The sequence below is a fragment of the Gobio gobio genome (assembly GCF_949357685.1).
Source record: "Gobio gobio genome assembly, chromosome: 6".
Classification (NCBI taxonomy): domain Eukaryota; kingdom Metazoa; phylum Chordata; class Actinopteri; order Cypriniformes; family Gobionidae; genus Gobio; species Gobio gobio.
Window position 1 is genome coordinate 25,140,803 of NC_137102.1, and position 13,184 is coordinate 25,153,986.

Sequence of the window (13,184 nt, forward strand, 5' to 3'; positions counted from 1 at the left end):
GTGTAATACAGGTTGTAAAAACAGGTTGAGGAGGATACGGGAAGACGCCTGATAGCAAATCAGTGTTTTCAACATTTCTGTATTTTGTTTGGTTTAATAATTAACATTACATTTGCAAGTATGATTCTCACTCGGCTTGTGAATTAGCAGAACTTGCCCGCAGCCCACATCAAAACTGTTCATAAGCTTCCATGGATTCGATTTTGGTTGTCATTTGTTGAAATAAATACAAAAAAATAAATACAGTGTGTCAGTGTCTGTCTGCTGAATGTGATCCTCTCTGATTCTCCTGCGTGGCCATATGGTAAAGTGAATATTTACAATGACAACAATAAGCTTTGGTTACATTTACACATTTCCAACAACAAAATAGATCAACTTCTGTCAGCTTGTTGAACACATTTTTATTTGGACACATTTCTATCATATGATGGCTGAAGCAGCAGCGAGTGCCCAGCATGTGACACTATTTTTACGGTAACCAGGTCAACATTGTGAACCGAATTATTCAAAACTTCAGTGAAAACATCAAATGAACATGCAATGCAATAAAATAAAATATATTCTCTTCCCTGCAAACGATACAAAGAACAATGTGAATATTTAACCAAGTCAGAAACAAAGGTAAGCCGATATCTATATTAAGTTCAGTATCAGCAGACGCAAAACGCCATTGAAGGCGACAACTTTTAAAGTTAAAAAGTGATCAAAGTTACATAAATGATAAAAGCTCTTTGTGGTTTCTTCATTTCGCGCCACAGCAATGACGTCACGTACAAACAACCTATTGTTCCGAATATAAGACAAAGTGCACTTAGGGCATGTCCTTTTACTAGTTTAACGACAGGAAAAATAGTTGGCGCCCAGCAATGGGTGTGTTTTGGGCGTAACGTGCAATAAACCGATCAGAGTCCCATCTCCTATTCGCTTTAAAAGCCAGTTGCGCTCACGCCATGCCGGATTCGCTATTTACATGGCGGAATTTGCAGGGGGAAAAACTGAACGCTTCTCCAGAGAGAAAACGGATCTGCTCGCCCAATGACGCCACACCTGCTTGCTCGTCATTATACTGCAAATAGGTAGGCTAATTTCTGATACATGCAATGACTATCCATTATGACATGTAGCCATTTTTATATTTAAGTACACAATACTAATCTTTTACTTTTTAATCCTTTAATTTTTCATATTTAAAAAGGTTCATGTACTGCTGCGCATCCCTGTGTGTGTAATGAGCAGAGTGTACGCACGTTGTGGACCCGCCTATAGGCGGATATTACTAATGCTCGTTAAATAACATAAAAAATATTGCGCTATTAACTTTAGACCAGGTTTTTGTTGGTCAATGGCGCAGTCGATTTCAGTTGCCTCAAAATAGCAACGCGCCAACAATGCGCCTGAACACTCCTCGTTTCCAGACCAGCTCACCCATTGGTGAACAAATGGGTGCAAATGCATTTGCTATTTATACAGGATGAGAAAATGATAACTGCGTCAGGCTGAAACTAGCAAAAAAACACTTGCGTTGCGCCTGCCGCCGCATTTCGCTCAGTGTTTTTTTGGGGTCGTCTTATATTCGGGAAGAGCCAAGAAATACGGTGTCAGAGTGTAATGTTAGAAAATGTTGAGCCCAAAAAAAATGCTAACAATCAAAGAAAAGCTTACCGCTGTCCTAAAAGCGGCAGATTCAAAGAAACTGACAGGCAAGTGTGTCAGTGCGTAGCCCAAAAAAAGAAATGAGGTGCTGCCCATAACCAGAGGTGTCATCCAGCTGACGGCACTGGATATCGGCAAAGAGCGGAAAGTACCCACCAGCGAGGTACATCATTTCTTTATTCGGCTATGTACTGACGCACTTGCCTGTCAATATCTTGAAGAGGTCGCTTTTAGGACTGCGGTAAGCTTTTATTTGACTGTTGCAGCGTAGAATATCATACCCTCCAACTTCAGGGAAAAACTGATGTCTTTTCAGTGGTATGTGATCGGGTCTAAGGAAAAAACATTCATATTCCCACTGGATCAAATAGGTAATGCAGATCAAACACCTGTGTTTTTTGACATGCCAGCATCTGTCACTGTACATTGAGAAATCAGTCATTGTAAAATCTATTAAATGACAACTTCAGGTTATTTTTATGGTAGCTATGCCATAAATTGTTTATTTCTGAATGTGATTGTTGGTACATTTTACCAGTACTTACCATACTTTTAAATACAACATTTTTTAATTGAAATATGAACTTTTTTTTTAAACAAAGAATTTTCTTAAAAATACAAGATTTGGTCTATAAAAAAGCCTTTTCCCAAAAGGAACATCTTGAAAAGGGGTGATTGTCTTATATTCAGGGTTGCCTTATATTCGAAACAATACGTAAAGCCGTCTCGGTTACGTATGTAACCCTCGTTCCCTGAGGAGGGAACGGAGACGTACGTTAGTGACTAACGAATGGGGGTTTCGCTTAGAAGCCAATCATCTTCATCGTATTCAACAGCGCCCAATGGCAGTGCCAATGCCATGGGCATGCGGAATTTGCATGCGTAACTCCGCCCCACCTCGTGGGTATAGGCCAATGCGGTCAGCAGAGCCGTCTTCATAGACAAGAACTTAATCTCGGCCGACCGCAAAGGCTCAAAGGGAGGCCTCTGCAGAGCACTTAAGACTACTGAGAGGTCCCAAGAGGGAACGAGAGGAGAGCGAGGAGGATTCAGTCTCCTCGCCCCCCTCAGGAACCTGATGATCAGGTCGTGCTGACTTACCTTTTTGTCTCCCAGGAGATCGTGGTAGGCAGATATTGCGGCCACGTACACTTTAAGGGTGGAGGGAGACAGCCTTCGCTCCACCCCCTCCTGGAGAAACGATAGCACGGACCCGATCGGGCATTTCCAGGGGTCTTCTTGGCGGGAAGAGCACCATGTGACGAAGAGGTTCCACTTCAACGCGTAGAGACGTCGTGTAGACTCAGCTCTAGCGGAAGTGATGGTAGCGACCACCGCAGGTGGAAGGCTACTCAAACCTACCGTGTCCCGTCCAGAAGCCACACGTGGAGCTTCCAGAACGCTGGACGCGGGTGCCAAAAGGTGCCCCGTCTCTGAGTAAGGAGGTCCGGTCTCAGAGGAATAGGCCAGGGAGCGGCTGTCGCAAGGAGTAAGAGTTCTGGGAACCAGGTCTGGCCGTGCCAAAGCGGGGCGACCAAAGTGACCTGCTCCTTGTCCTCCCTGATCTTGCACAGTACCCGTGCAAGAAGGCTCACTGGGGGAAACGCATACTTGCGTAGCCCGGACGGCCAGCTGTGCGCCAGTGCATCCGTGCCGAGGGTGCCCTCGGTCAGGGAATAATACAGGGAGCAATGGGAAGAGTCCTGGGAGGCAAACAGATCTACCTGTGCGTCGCCGAACCGTTCCCATATCAGCTGGATCGTCTGGGGGTGGAGTCTCCACTCTCCGGGGAGAGGCTGAAACCGTGAGAGCTCGTCGGCTGCACAGTTCAGGTCTCCAGGGATGTGGACAGCACGAAGGGACATCAGGCGCTTCTGACTCCACAAAATGAGATGGCGGGCGAGTTGAGACATACGGTGGGAGCGTAGACCGCCCTGGTGGTTGATGTACGCTACTACGGCCGTGTTGTCTGTCCTGACTAGCACATGTTGACCCTTCAGCAACGCTCGGAAGCGGTGCAGGGCGAACCGTACAGCCAGTAACTCGAGGCAATTGACATGCAGAAGGCGCTGGGGTCCTGTCCAGGAGCCCGCGGCTGCTTGTCCATTGCACATGGCACCCCAGCCCGTGGATGATGCATCTTTTGTCACAACAACATGCCGGGAAGCTCGTTCTAAGGACACTCCGGTCCATAGAAACTTGAGGTTCGACCACGGGGTGAGTGTCTGTAAGCAGGCCCGGGTCACTGGGACCCGGAGCGTGCCAGACCGCCATGCCCATCTCGGGACTCGATCGCGTAGCCAGTGCTGAAGCGGTCTCATATGAAGCAATCCGAGCGGCGTTACCGCGGCTGCAGATGCCATATGCCATATGCCCCAGGAGCCTCTGAAAGTGTTTCAGTGGAACCGCACTCTTGCCCTCGAGTTGTCGAAGGGAAGTCAGCAGAGACTGCGCGCGCTCGCTCGAAAGCTGCGCGCACATGGCGACCGAGTCGATATCCATACCGAGAAAAGAGATCCTCTGCGCGGGGCAAAGTTTGCTCTTCTCCCAGTTGACCCGAAGGCCCAGACGGGCTAGGTGATGGAGCACCAGATCTCTGTGTCCGCAAACCTGCTCTCGAGAGGGACCCAGTATGAGCCAGTCGTCGAGGTAGTTCAGGATGTGGACCCCGTGCTGCCGAAGGGGCGCAAGGGCTGCCTCGGCAATCTTCGTAAAGACGCGAGGGGACAGAGATAGCCCGAATGGTAGAACTGCGTACTGATATGCCCGCCCCTCGAAAGCAAACCGTAGGAACGGTCTGTGTCGAGGCAAAATGGAGACATGGAAGTAGGCGTCCTTCAGGTCGATCGCTGCAAACCAATCGTGTGGACGAACGCATTCGAAAAGGCGTTTCGCTGTCAACATCTTGAACGGAAACCGGTGAAGGTAACGGTTCAAGACGCGCAGGTCCAGGATTGGCCGTAGCCCACCGGTCTTTTTGGGTACAATGAAGTACGGGCTGTAAAACCCGCAATTCATCTCGGCTGGAGGGACAGGTTCGATCGCACCCTTCGCCAGTAGGGTGGCAATCTCTGCTCGCATGACGGGGGCGTTGGCCCCGATCATGGTGGAACGGACTCCCCGGAAGCAGGGAGGAACCTGCGCGAACTGAATCACGTAGCCGCGCCTGACGGTCCGCTCGACCCAGCGGGACAGCCCTGGAAGCTGAAGCCAGACATCCAGAAACTGCACCAGCGGGGTCATACGGTGTACAGACGTACCCGGTGTGGGCTTGCAGCGATGCAGCGTCACCGGCCCGGACATGGGAGGCTGTGGGGCGTCCCGGTGCGGGGGCACGGTTGACAGCTGCGTCCTGACAGAGGAGACCAGGGAAGGACAAGCGTTCCACGGGGGTCTGCTCTGCCAGGAGGCTGGCGACAGAGTGGGATGCGAGTGGCGGGACCCGTGGGTGGCGCGCACCGTCATCACCGGACTCTGTGGGCTCAGGGATGGGAGTGTTAATTCTTTCTTTGACCAACATAGGGTGCTGCTGACCCGGGGGCCAGCAGCTGAACAAAGGATTCTCCCCCGGCCCTCCACCGGGGGAAGGAGTGGTCCTGCTATCATCTCCTTGAAAGAATTTCCCATCCCTGAGCCGTCCGTCTCAGGAGCGCCGCTTGGCCTGGCGTTTAGCGGGGCGCGGGGCGGCCTGAGGGGACTTGGACGCCTTCCTACGGCTTCCTCCGCGACCCGGCCCGGGTGAAGGCTGCTGCTTGGACCGGGTGGGAGGGGCGGGAGCCTTAGGAGGGCGTCCTCGGCGTGGAGCAGACTGAGGCGACTGTGCCGGCGGCTGGGTGGAGGCAGCAGCTGGCCGCCGGGGCAGTACGTGTTTGATTGCCTCAGTCTGCTTCTGGGCGATTGAGAACTGTTGGGCAAAGTCCTCAACCGCCCCGCCGAAGAGGCCGGCCTGGGATATGGGGGCATCGAGGAACCGGGTTCGCTCGGTGTCCCGCATATCGGCCAGGTTCAGCCACAGGTGACGCTCCTGGACCACATTTGTGGACATCACTTGACCCAGGGAGCGTGCGGTCACCTTCGTCGACCGGAGAGCGAGGTCGGTGGCGGCACGCAGCTCATTTAAGAGCCCCGGATCAACTCCACCCTCGTGCATGTCCTTGAGGATCCTGGCCTGGTAGACCTGGAGGATCGCCATGGCATGCAGCGAAGCGGCAGCCTGCCCCGCGGCTCTGTGCGATTTCGACACCAAGGTTGATGTGAATCGACAGGCTTTGGAGGGGTGCTTAGGATCACCACGCCAGGTTGAAGCGCTCTGAGGACACAGTTGCATCGCAACAGAACGTTCAACTGGAGGGACCCCAGTGTACCCTTTAGCTGCCGCCCCATCGAGGACGGAGAAGGCGGAGGAAGTCAGTGAACGGTCACGGGAAGACAACGGGGACTTCCAGGACCGCGTGAGTTCCTCATGCAGCTCGGGAAAGAAAGGTATTGAGGGCAAGGACTGACGGGTGTCAGCGCGAGCCCCCAAAAACCAATCATCGAGCCTTGAGCGTTCGGGACAGGGTGGAGGGTTCCACTCGATCCCTAAACTCGCGGCTGCCCGAGACAACATGGCTGTCAGCTCTGGATCTGACTCGGGCAATGCTGGCACGCCCGAGGGCGGCAGCACAGCCGAGTCATCATCTCCAGAGGACTCGAGCCCACCTTGTGATGCGGTGATCGACATCGCATCCTCCTCCGGAGCGCCAAATGAGATGCGCGGGGGGGCCGGAGCCGGCCCCGCGATCTGCATCTGAACGCTCGCGGGTTGCAATGTGCAAGACGGGGGTGTGGCCCGAGGCATGAGCGTCGGGGCTTTGTTCCACACCGTAACCGTCAAGTCACCCTGACCACCAGCCGAAGTACTGGGCCTCTGGGACTCAGTAGATCGGGGTGTGGTAGAGGGGACTCTCACTTCAGTACGAAGGTCATGGAGTCTTGACCGCAACATTGCGATGGTCATGTTCCCGCAGTGAGAACATGACTCATCCGCGAACGCTGTCTGAGCATGCTGAAAGCCCAAACATACCAGACAGTGTTCGTGCCCATCAGAGGAGGAAAGCAACCGACCACACCCAGAAGTACACGGACGAGACATCCTGAAAAGGACGCGTCACGTGTAAGCTCTTTTATGAGAGGAAAGCCTCGCAGAGAACGGCGAAGCGCCCAGGGACCACACACCAGCTGTCTAGCAGACCACTGCGCAGATCAGCAGGCAGGCAGTATGATGATCACTGGAACGCGCCGTAACACCAACGCCTCTGGAAAGCTGCTCGTCTCGAAAGCTGTCGATGACTCGGATCAGGCTTGTAGGAGTGAAGAGATCCTCTTGGCTCCAAAGCAGAAACATAATGCAATGTTCGCAGCGTACTTCCTTATATACCCACGAGGTGGGGCGGAGTTACGCATGCAAATTCCGCATGCCCATGGCATTGGCACTGCCATTGGGCGCTGTTGAATACGATGAAGATGATTGGCTTCTAAGCGAAACCCCCATTCGTTAGTCACTAACGTACGTCGTAGTGACTGAACGAAAGGGAACCTGTGTTTCCTAAGTTCCTTTGTCCAGTATTGTTTGCTTTTCTGTTCATTGTGTGTGAGCTTTTCTATAGCTAGTTTTTTCTTTTTCCCGTTTTTCATTTTACTCTAGTTCTAGTCTTTAGTCTTTATTTTTGCTCTGATTCTCCCAATAAGCCTTATTTTTGGTTTCTTTTTTTATTTAGATTTTATTGCTATCTTATATTTTATTTCTTTTCTCTCTAGTTCCCAGCTACACTGTAAAAAAAATAGCAGATAACTGAAAAATTTTGCAAATTGATCATTACATATTTGCCCAATAAATGACTTCCAAATAATTATCACCATGCAAAAAGATGCATTGTACTAATCATAGCTTAAGGTCTTCACTCAAAATTAAAATTGTATATTCAACGAACATATTTAATTGTGCTCAGACATCTATGAAGTCGAAGTGAAAAATCTATGTTGGCTGAACAAGTCCTACGTCCGAAAAACGTTATACGCATGGCCAAATGCACTTGAAGAAAACCGTTCGTGTGGAGATTTCAAATGTGGAGCGCGAGAGCGGCAGCTCAAGCGGCGCCGAACCAGCAGGAGCTGAAGACCGAAACAGACATTCCCAAGAGAATAGAGATATTCATCTCACAAAGACGTTGGTGAGTATTTAGCACTGAAATTATTCTCCAGAGTTTTGCTGTATGACCCGGTATGAAGTTTAAAAGACATTTAGTAGAATCACGAGTTCATGCATTCATTGGTTTCATGAGTGTGTTCTCGTTTACCACATAATTATCTAATGGTAGCCTGTAGCCAATAGTTTTATTTTCCTCATGTCTTATATGTCTAAAACAATAGGTAATAAGGAAATAAAGTCATTTGTGTGATATGTGCGGCATGCGACTGTTGAACACGGTGCGTTTGGCGTCGGCCTCTTTCAGGGCTTAAGTTTGCCTTTTAATATCAAACACGTCAAGCTCGTGATTTTCTTATGTGTCCATTCATTCGTCTCATCCTCATTATATAATGAAGAAACTTCTGTTCTGTCTCTTGCCAGATGTGATGCAGGGGAGCTTTGTCATTAATGTTAGTTTTTATTTTTATTTGCAGGTTTTTAGCCTATGCAGTGCCACGTTTTCTTCACCACATTAAGACATCCTGTTATGCAGAAGACTTCTTGAATGTATTCAGAGTTTTTCCTTATGGAAAATAAGGTATTTTCACCCAAATATCCTGTGTTGGAATTTACTTGTTAATAAAGTAACGTGATTAAATGTCAACCCTGTTGTCTGTTTCTGTATTTTGCTTAATATATTTATGTTTTTAGTCATTTTTGTCTTTTGGGACAGTGAGAAATAAACAATTGTTACTACAATTTAAAATATTTAATTGGACCAACCACAGTTTCACTGTAAAACATTTCTCCAATTCAAAATTTTATAGTGACTGATCACATCACAATTTTTTAGTTGGCCAAATTGAAAAATGTAGATGTGATCGGTCACTAGAAAATGTTAAATTGGAGAGGCCTGACATTTTTTACAGTGTTGGTAAATTACATTTTTGGCTCAACATATTATTTCTAATTGAGCCCATGTTAACAGACTGGTGCCACAATGGATAAAATTCAATTCACAGAAATTCAATTTGGCCAATTGAAAAATTTAGATGTGATCGCTCACTAGAAAATTTTGAATTGGAGAGGCCTTAAATTTTTTACAGTGTAGGTTGCAGTTTTGTTTTGTTTCTTTTTGTTTGCAAGTTCCAGTTATTTATTTCTAGATTTTTTTTAATTAATAATTGTTTTCTCTAGTTCTAGTTTTGCCAGTTTTCTTGGCCTGTCAGCAAGTCTGGTGCTATGTCTAAGTCTCATCCCCTAGTGTCAAGCCTCTGGTTCCCTGATCCGCTGCCTTGTCTACATCATTGGCCATAGCGTTTGGTGCAGTCTCATCCCAGATCAGCCTGTTCTCCCTTTGTGTCCTGCCCCTATTTTTTGGACTTTGTTGCTGCCTCACTAATCTTGTGCTTTGTCTTTTATTTTGAATAAATATCACCCCCCGCTCCTTCTGCGTCTGGGTCCTCCCTCTCAGAATCGTGACCATTTCAGTTTGCATGCTAGTTAATGTATCTCCTAAATTTTGTGGATTAATAAAACTGTTCTTTCAGATCCCCTCTGTCGTGCGCTCTTCTCTACAGCCACCTCACGTTACAGCAACTACATGTTGAAGTATTCTACTGACCCGAACCCTAACCTAACAATCTACTAATACTCTTAATGTGAGTTAGTTGACAAGTTAGTAAGTAGAATGTACAAAGAGGACCATCAGGGGGGAAAAAAGTGAAACTCTACTTTATTTCAGCATCGCATGTCTCTCAGGGAAACTGAAAAGAAAGAAAAACAAGGACGTTTTTCTCTGGAATGCACTGATCAATCATGCACAATAAAGTCTATGAAGCACATAGCAGTTTTGATATTGTTGAAGCTTTAAACCATTGCTATTTTTTTATTCAAAGACCATGTCCATAAGGAGAATTCCCGCTGAGAAATTTTAGCTCTGAAGACTTTTTTTTTTGCTCACAAATAGATTCAATTTTTCTCTCCCAGTAGCACCTGTTGAATTTTAATTACAAGAGATCCAGCGAGGTCAATTGCAACAACAGCTCAACACATTATGCTAAAACAGATACTTCCCAGCTGAACTGCCTTTCATCAAAATGATTTTGTTGTAGCCACTGTTTTCTCATTTGCCAGTCTTTACAGGTGACTGGGAGTTGCTGTGGAATGAAAATTGCTCATTGTTTTGAAAGGGAAAGCGGAATGAATAAATGGCTAGGAAAACAGACTATAATAGCTACTTTACAAACATGATAATCGCATCATTGCGTGCTTTGCTTATATATATCTGCAGTAGGGGGTTGTGAGGTTGTAAAGGACACTATCATTAAAATGGAATCATAGTGTGAGATTCACGATAAAGGGGCTTAAATGCTGCTAGTGAACTATTAAAAAACAATGCCAGGATACATGCAAGGCAATGTGTCAGGAAACAGGACAACAGAAGGAATATTTTGACACCAAAAATTATTGCAGTAGTAAATAAATCAATAGTACTTTTTAAACTGTGATCAACATATAATTTCACAGAGTAATTAACAATTTCCCCGCCATTGACATTTTTTTCAGGCAATCCATGTTCCACAGTTATACAGTAGGGGGTGCTATTACACATCTTCTGAAAGAGTAGAGAATCTCCGGATCAAAACACAGGCAAAAAAAAGGAGCAGAAAAAAACGATAAAAGCATTGCTTATGCATGTTGTAGTCTTTGAAAAAACTTGAATTTCTCACCTTTTTTGATCAGAATTATTAAAAAAAATTTACGAAACTTACCCACATTCCAGTGTTAATAAAGAAGGCATGAAGCTATTTTTTAAAGCAGAGGGTCCATTCTTTCCTTGATATATTGCATTTTCAGATATTCTGGGGGACATGAAAGTTTTGTGAAAATGTAAAAAAAATGCAACTTAAAAAAAAAAAAAAACGCTGGTGGGGAAAGAGTTAAAAATGGTTGCTTTTGTGTGATGCTACATCCACATGTGGTCACATTTGTTGTTGCAAAAAAAAAACGTCTCGGTTATGTATGTAACCCTCGTTTCCTGAAGGAGGGAACGGAGACGTACATCGGAACTGACCAACGAATTGGGGATTTTTTTCAGAGACCAATCTACTTTGAGTGTTTTAAAACGAGCCAATGAATATTGGCATGCGGTTCACGTATTCCACGCTCCGCTCCGCAGCGCGGGTATAAATAAGGAATACCGCGTCTTTGCTTTTCTGCTGAGGAGCCGAAAAAGTGACTCAGCGGAAGCACAGCACCTGGCGGCGGGACGTACGTCTCCGTTCCCTCCTTCAGGGAACGAGGGTTACATACGGAACCGAGACATTCCCTTTCAGTCAGTCATGTTCGTCGTACGTCGGAACTGACCGACGAATTGGGGATCCTACTAAAACGCCAGGGATACTGGCCCTTCCAGCACCCTGCTTAAGCACGCTGGACTGCGCCTAAGTTGGAGCGGAAGTCAGGGCTCCAAGCAGGGAAGGTCAGTCATAACACTGGGAAAGTGTGCCCGTCTCGGGAGATGGTTGGTTGTGGAGCCACGTCCTTCAATGGAAAGAGAGGTGGCGGAATACACATAAGGACTAACCTAACTGGTTCCAGGGGGAAAGAACACCCCCAGAGACAACAGAGCGAGTTCTGTCAAGGGAAAGACACCCTAGCTGGTACCGTGGAGGAATACACATTTGGGGTTGCAGTAGGAACCGCTACATATGGACACCCAGTCTACACACACCTTCCACATGCATACGGGTGCAGGCCTGGCGTCAGACGGCCACAACGTCTGGCACCGAGGGGTGACGGAGGAGCTCGACACGGTTCACCATGTCTGGGGAACACAACTGGAGACAATAGATGCACGTATGCGGCCCAGAGGGCGCGAGTGGCGTTGCAAGCCAACACTAGAACGGGCACTATCAGTTTTGCAGACGAGAATATCAGTTTTGCACATTATTTCGTTCTGTTTACCATATTATTTATGAGGATGAATTGCATAACATGCCAATATTATTGCAGAACATATTTCACTTTTCTTTTTGCAAATATGTGTTAATTTGCATTTCTGTTGTAATTTTCGTTTGATTTTGTTTGTTTTACACTGCAGATCGATCAAACGGTGTTCGTGTAGGCTGTTAATTGTAAGACTTGCTTTGTGAAGTCTTCATGTTATTTATGAGAGGCAGTACTGCCATTTCTTTTAAACAACGGTCTACAGTTTCACACACTTTCACGTGTTTCTTCCATCTGCCGACGGTGTCGCCGTTTCTCATTTCACCCGTTTTTGTGCAAACGCCTGGGTCAGAGCTTGCGTGAAGGACTGCACATTTTCCCGTCAAGTTTGCTTTTTATAAATACGAATTTTTGCGTAGAGAGCGGCGTACGCCTTCTTTTGTGCTTACGCAACGTTTATAAATGAGGCCCCAGAGCTGTAAAAACAGCTGTTTGTTCGTCAAACGTGACGCGACCCCGTTGAACGTGCAATATCACCCGCACCAGATCCAGAGTCGTCAACTCCAAAGGCAGACTCGTAGTAACACTCTTCGTAGGAAACAATACTGGATTTATACTGGATTACACAGCAATTGTTCGGCTCCGAAGCAGAAGGCAAAGATGCGGTATTCCACTTCCTTATTTATACCCGCGTTGCGGGGCGGAGTGTGGAATGTGTGAACCGCATGCCAATGTTCATTGGCTCACTTTAAAACACTCAAAGTAGATTGGTCTCTGAAAATGATCCCCAATTCGTCGGTCATTTAAGTAATTCCAATAGAAATCAGTGCGATGGGAGATTCGTGTGAGGGCAAAAAATTTCCCATGCAGATTTTACTCATTTTCAAGTTGGTCACTTGAATTTGCCACGCTGACCAACAGAAAGCAGCTTGGTTTGAAAGTGACTTCTGTGTGAGCTGTGCTTTAATCATCACTTGAATAAATATTCATATTGACAGTGAATCTTTGATTTTTCTTCAAAATGTGGCTGAAATATTGCTAATGTGACTGCACCTTTAGTCTAAGATGACATTACGGCAAGGACAAAACAAAACCTAGTGCAATATTTCAATATATCAATAATTGGTAAATTAGTAAATATCTGACCGCTGAATGAAAAAGAACATAGCAGTGATAGCACAACTTCTATTCTTGTCACTTCATGCCGCAGCTCATATTACATTGATTGTGTTTGTTTTAAATTATTTTACATGTGTTCAGACTTTTTTTGGTGTTCAAGGTAAGCTAAAACATATGGCAACATTACTATGGTCTTAAAGGGGTCATGACATGAGAAATCTAATTTTAATAGGTCATATAATAGGTCTTTCTACCATTAAAATATAATGCAAGTCTCATCGTTTAAATG

The 13,184-nt window shown here is 46.5% G+C and overlaps 1 protein-coding gene across 3 annotated transcripts in view; it reads right to left on the reverse strand.

The window, feature by feature from the left end:
• Nucleotides 1-13,184, reverse strand: part of st6galnac3 (ST6 (alpha-N-acetyl-neuraminyl-2,3-beta-galactosyl-1,3)-N-acetylgalactosaminide alpha-2,6-sialyltransferase 3) — a 182,451-nt gene that overhangs the window by 25,187 nt on the left and 144,080 nt on the right. The window lies entirely within an intron of this gene.